Source organism: Bos taurus, chromosome 23 (genome assembly GCF_002263795.3).
Source record: "Bos taurus isolate L1 Dominette 01449 registration number 42190680 breed Hereford chromosome 23, ARS-UCD2.0, whole genome shotgun sequence".
NCBI classification, from domain to species: Eukaryota; Metazoa; Chordata; class Mammalia; order Artiodactyla; family Bovidae; genus Bos; species Bos taurus.
In genome coordinates, this window is record NC_037350.1 from 47,755,204 (window position 1) to 47,762,424 (window position 7,221).

Sequence of the window (7,221 nt, forward strand, 5' to 3'; positions counted from 1 at the left end):
TAATGGCTGAGTAATACTCCATTGTGTATATGTACCACAGCTTTCTTATCCATTTGTCTGCCGATGGACATCTAGGTTGGTTGCTTCCATGTCCTGGCTATTATAAACAGTGCTGCGATGAACACTGGGGTACACGTGTCTCTTTCCCTTCTGGTTTCCTCAGTGTGTATGCCCAGCAGTGGGATTGCTGTGTCACATGGCAGTTCCATTTTCAGTTTTTTAAGGAATCTCCACACTGTTCTCCATAGTGGCTGTACTAGTTTGCATTTCCACCAACAGTGTAAGAGGGGCCCCTTTTCTCCACACCCTCTCCAGCATTTATTATTTGTAGACTTCTCGATAGCAGCCATTCTGACCGGCGACACACGTGAAAATTAAAAGGCCTCCCACTGACGGACCCTCTCTTCCCAAAACATGGAAGTAGGTAAGGTCACCTTCCACATTCACCGTCTTAGCCAGGGGTCCCCAACTTCCAGGATCTAATGCCTGATGATCTGAGGGGAGCTGATGTAATAATAATAATAGAAAGAAAGAGCACAATACATGTAATGCTCTTGAATCATCCCCAAAGCACGCCCCTACCCCCAGTTGGTGGAAAAATTGTCTTCCACGAAACCAGTCCCTGGCGCCAAAGACTGCAGACCACTGATCTTAGCAACACAAGTTCAAATCAGAAAGGGTGGTCCCAAGTGTTTCTGCTCATGTCTGTAGCCACACTGCCCTTCACACACACACACACATGCACACACACACACACACACAAACATGCACGCGCACACACACACACGCGCACGCGAGTCTCTCCTTCTCCCTCTCTGCGTCCCTCCCCCTTCAGCACCACCCCGCAGGGGTCAGTCACAGTAAACCTCTTCTCACTTTTCTTCAATGTATCACACTCTCTTCAGCATCCATGCATCTCCCACCACCTTTGTCACCAGGAAGCCTCCTTTGCATCCCGCGCCAGAGCCAGGAACAAGCCCTGCCATTGAGTCTGCCTCTGCATGGCCACTGACTATTTTTGTGTGTCCTCTAAACTCTGAGGTGCATGAAAGCAAGGAACCCGTCTTCCAGGCATGCACCTAATAACTGCTGCGCACTCTCTGTGCCAGATCCAACTCTGAGTAAGACATCACCCGGCTCCCTGCCCGGAATACTATAGGTACTTTCCAAAAATTGGTTGTCAAGATGGATTATGGATGGATGGATGGATGGATACACAAATGAATAGATATGATCATTTTTTGAATGACCATATATTTGGTCATGAATGACCATATATTCCATATAACTAGGAATATATCCATTCGGGATAGTTCATTTGCAACCAAAATAAATCCTACATGGGGCTGGGGGAGGATGAATTGGGAGACTGGGATTGACATATATACACTACTATGTATAAAAGGCTTCCCTGGTGGCTCAGACAATAAAGAACCCACCTGCAATGAGGAAGACCTGGATTTGATCCCTGGGTTGGGAAGACCCCCTGGAGGAGGGCATGGCAACCCACTCCAGTATTCTTGCCTGGAGAATTCCATGAACAGAGGAGCCTGGCGGGCTACTGTCCATGGGGCCCCAAAGAATCAGACACAACTGAGTGACTAAGCACACACAGTGTATAAAATAGATCGCTGATGAGAAGCTCCTGAGTAGCACAGGGAACGGTACCCAGTACTCTTTGGTGACCTAAATGGTAAGGAAATCCAAAGAAGAGGGGATATACGCATACGTCCCACCCCGGTATTCTTGCTTGGGAAATTCCACGGACAGGGGAACCTGGCGGGCTACAATCCATGGGGTCACAGAGTCGAACACGAATGAGTGACTGAACAGCAACATGTGTACACACAGCCGACTCGCTTTGCTGAACAGCAGAAACTAACACAACCTGGTAAAGCGGCTGTAGTCCAATAAGTGGTTTTTTTTTTTTTTAATTTTATTTTTAAACTTTACAATATTGTATTAGTTTTGCCAAATATCGAAATGAATCCGCCACAGGTATACCTGTGTTCCCCATTCTGAACCCTCCTCCCTCCTCCCTCCCCATACCCTCCCTCTGCGTCGTCACAGTGCACCAGCCCCAAGCATCCAGTATCGTGCATCGAACCTGGACAGGCAACTCGTTTCATACATGATATTATACATGTTTCAATGCCATTCTCCCAAATCTCCCCACCCTCTCCCTCTCCCACAGAGTCCATAAGACTGATCTATACATCAGTGTCTCTTTTGCTGTCTCGTACACAGGGTTATTGTTACCATCTTTCTAAATTCCATATGTATGCGTTAGTATACTGTATTGGTGTTTTTCTTTCTGGCTTACTTCACTCTGTATAATAGGCTCCAGTTTCATCCACCTCATTAGAACTGATTCAAATGTATTCTTTTTAATGGCTGAGTAATACTCCATTGTGTATATGTACCACAGCTTTCTTATCCATTCATCTGCTGATGGGCATCTAGGTTGCTTCCATGTCCTGGCTATTATAAACAGTGCTGCGATGAACATTGGGGTACACGTGTCTCTTTCCCTTCTGGTTTCCTCAGTGTGTATGCCCAGCAGTGGGATTTCTGGATCAGAAGGCAGTTCTATTTCCAGTTTTTTAAGGAATCTCCACACTGTTCTCCATAGTGGCTGTACTAGTTTGCATTCCCACCAACAGTGTAAGAGGGTTCCCTTTTCTCCACACCCTCTCCAGCATTTATTGCTTGTAGACTTTTGGATCGCAGCCATTCTGACTGGTGTGAAATGGTACCTCATAGTGGTTTTGATTTGCATTTCTCTGATAATGAGTGATGTTGAGCATCTTTTCATGTGTTTGTTAGCCATCTGTATGTCTTCTTTGGAGAAATGTCTATTTAGTTCTTTGGCCCATTTTTTGATTGGGTCATTTATTTTTCTGGAATTGAGATGTAGGAGTTGCTTGTATATTTTTGAGATTAGTTGTTTGTCAGTTGCTTCCTTTGCTATTATTTTCTTCCATTCTGAAGGCTGCCTTTTCACCTTGCTAATAGTTTCCTTTGTTGTGCAGAAGCTTTTAAGTTTAATTAGATCCCATTTATTTTTGCTTTTATTTCCATTACTCTGGGAGGTGGGTCATAGAGGATCCTGCTGTGATGTATGTTGGAGAGTGTTTTGCCTACGTTCTCCTCTAGGAGTTTTATAGTTTCTGGTCTTATGTTGAGATCTTTAATCCATTTTGAGTTTATTTTTGTGTATGGTGTTAGAAAGTGGTCTAGTTTCATTCTTTTACAAGTGGTTGACCAGTTTTCCCAGCACCACTTGTTAAAGAGATTGTCTTTAATCCATTGTATATTCTTGCCTCCTTTGTCAAAGATAAGGTGTCCATAGGTGTGTGGATTTATCTCTGGGCTTTCTATTTTGTTCCATTGATCAATATTTCTCTCTTTGTGCCAGTACCATACTGTCTTGATAACTGTGGCTTTGTAATAGAACCTGAAGTCAGGTAGGTTGATTCCTCCAGTTCCATTCTTCTTTCTCAAGATAGCTTTGGCTATTCGAGGTTTTTTGTATTTCCATACAAATTGTGAAATTATTTGTTCTAGCTCTGTGAAGAATACCATTGGTAGCTTGATAAGGATTGCATTGAATGTATAAATTGCTTTGGGTAGTATACTCATTTTCACTATATTGATTCTTCCAATCCATGAACATGGTATATTTCTCCATCTATTAGTGTCCTCTTTGACTTCTTTCACCAGTGTTTTACAGTTTTCTATACATAGGTCTTTAGTTTCTTTAGGTAAATATATTCCTAAGTATTTTATTCTTTCCATTGCAATGGTGAATGGAATTGTTTCCTTAATTTCTCTTTCTGTTTTCTCAGTATTAGTGTATAGGAATGCAAGGGATTTCTGTGTTTTGATTCCAATAAATGTTTTAAAAAATAAAACAAAATAAATCCTAAACAGTTGCTTAAATCAATAGGGACCTTACTTGACTCACATGACAACATATAATTTCAACTTCAGCTAATTTTCAAAATGAGCAAGAAATCAGTGAAGAACAAGCCCAGTGGCACGGCCGGCTGTGAGAATATTACGGTTAGGAAAGGCTCTCATAAGCAGTGGTGTGACAGGTGAGAGACGCCCCTCTGTCCCCTCTCACCCCAGGCCCTGGGCTGGGGGCCCCGTGGGGCAGACAGCCGCCAGCCCACCTCCCCCAGCCCTCCTCCCCAGCCTCGGAGGCGTCCCTCCCTGCCCGCCGCCCCAGTCTCCCAGCAAGCTGGCCAGCAGTCACCATCTCAGCCACTCATGGGCCGGTCAGACATACCTGCAACCCCTCAATGTCTGCTTTCTACATCTCAAAGCTATCCAAGTCATAAATACATTCTCCTACAAAATCAACAACTCAAAGACTTGTGGAGTAGAAATGAAAAGTCTCCCTACACCAGCACCCCTCATCACCTGCCCCCAGTCGCATGTCCCTTCACAGATGCCACCTCTGAGACGGGTCTGGGTGTTCCTTCCAGTCTGTTCTCATCCATGCATTTACTCATGCACAACACACCTATGCAGACCACACATAAACACACACTTCACACATACCACACATACTATACACAACACAACACATACGCTACCCACACACACACACACACATCCACGGTTTGTGTATTTCATAAATGGAGTACACGGCCACCATTCATCTCATCTTACAGTATGTCTCCGTGTTCCTTGGAAGGATGTCCCGTAATTTGGTTAATCAATCCTCCATGGAATGCAGGTTGAATAGCAAGTGATGTTGAGCACAGACTCATGCCAGACCACCTGGAGTCAGATCACACCACAATTCTGCCTCCTGGTAGCTGTGGGGCTTCCCCACTGTGTGTGTCTCTGGTCCTTCATCCATATAATGGGGGTAATAAGAGCACTTAGTGGGGTGTCATGGAGGTTTATGTAAAGTGCTTAGAAAACCACCAGCCCAAACTGAGCCTTATCTGAGTATTAGCTGTTATCCACAGTAACTACAATATTTCCAATTTTGCAATGATAATATTTTAGCAAATGACTTGTATTTTAATTAATGTGTTTATTGATATTGTTAACTATGCTGTATGGCATGTGGAATCTTAGTTCCCTGACCAGGAATCAAACCCGTGCTCTCTGCAATGGAAGCACAGAATCTTAACTGCCAGTTAAGTCCTGCAGACAACTTGTAGATCATCCTGTATATTTCTAGGGGACAGATTTCTCTTCTAGAAGAGCAATTGCTATATTTAAAAACAGACACATAATAATTGTGTTTGACTCTACTAAATTGTGTCTCCAAAAGGGAGAAAATATATGCAAGAGTGGGTATTTATTTGCACCTGCACAGGGCTTCCCAGGCAGTGCTAGTGGTAAAGAACCTGCCTGCCAATGCAGGAGACGTAAGAGATTGGGGTTCAATCCCTAGGTCAAGAAGATCCCCTGGAGGAGGGCATGACAACCCACTCCAGTATTCTTGCCTGGAGAATCCCATGGACGGAGGAGCCTGGAGGGCTACTATCCACAGGGTCGCAAAGAGTCGGATATGACTGAAGCTGCTTAGCACGCACGTACCAATATTGCATGTTATTTCTGAGACTTTGGCAACCCATGGGTTGAAGTGGAGTTTTGATGTTTTATTTGCATCTTGCTAGAAGGCAATGGCACCCCACTCCAGTACTCTTGCCTGGAAAATCCCATGGATGGAGGAGCCTGGTGGGCTGCAGTGCATGGGGCCGCTAAGAGTCAGACACGACTGAGCGACTTCACTTTCACTTTTCACTTTCATGTATTGGAGGAGGAAATGGCAACCCACTCCAGTGTTCTTGCCTGGAGAATCCCAGGGATGGTGGGGCCTGGTGGGCTGCCGTCTCTAGGGTCGCACAGAGTCGGACACGACTGAAGCGACTTAGCAGCAGCAGCAGTTACCATTAACGGCAAGAATTCCTTCACAGATTTGTCTCACCCCATCCCCTGTTTCTTCTTCCATGAATCCACCAGCCATGGTTTTTGCCTGTTTTCCAGTGGGTTATTTTTCTTTTTCTTATTGATTTGTATTTGCTTTCTATTGGGTTGACCAAAAAGTTCATTTGAGTCTTTCCATACCATCTTATAAACCCCAAATGAACTTTTTGTCCAACATAATTTATATAATGGCTATTAATCATCTGTAGATTACATGTTACAAAGATTTTTCTATTTTTAGTTGGTTTTGTTATTAGTCTGTCATATAAAATATCACATTTTTAGCAGTCATTTTTAGACAGTCTTTTTCTTTGGCATTTTGTGTCTTGGTTAGAAAGATTTTTCCCATCCCAACATCATGGAAAATAGTCCTTGTTGTCTGAGGATTATTGGTACCAAGGAAATAATGGGGAAAAAAAGGTTTGGGTTGAAATTTTATCTGGAAAATGAAATTAAATAAATGTTTTTAATATTACACCAGTGACATTTCTATTATAATTTCAACTTCAGCTAGATTTCAAAATAAGCAAGAAATAAATCAGGATTTTATAGAGGCTAATAATTTTTCAGATAAAAATGTCTGATTGTCAAAACTGCAGTGAGACATCACCTCACACCGGTCAGAATGGCCATCATTAAAAAGTCTACAAACAATAAATGTTGGAGAGAGTGTGGAGAAAAGGGAACCCTCTTTCACCATTGGTGGGAATGTAAATTGATACAGCCACTATGGAAGACAGTATGGAGATTCCTTAAAAAGCTAGGAATAAAACCATCATATGACTCAGAAGAAATGGAGTAGCCAACTCTGATGCTGGGAGGGATTGGGGGCAGGAGAAGGGGATGACAGAGGATGAGCTGGCTGGATGGCATCACTGACTCGATGGACATGAGTCTGAGTGAACTCTGGGAGTTGGTGATGGACAGGGAGGCCTGGCGTGCTGTGATTCATGGGGTCGCGAAGAGTCGGACACGACTGAGCGACTGAACTGAACTGAACTGATGACCCAGCAATCCCACTCCTAGGCATATACCCTGAGGAAACCAAAATTGAAAAAGACACATGTATCCCATTGTTCATTACAGCACTATTTACAGTAGCTAGGACACAAAAGCAACCTAGATGTCCATCTACAGATGAATGGATAAAGAAGTTGTGGTACACATACACATGGAATATTACTCAGCCATAAAAAGGAATATGTTTGAGTCAGTCTAATGAGGTGGATGAACCTAGAAGCTATTATACAGAGTGAAGTCAGAAAG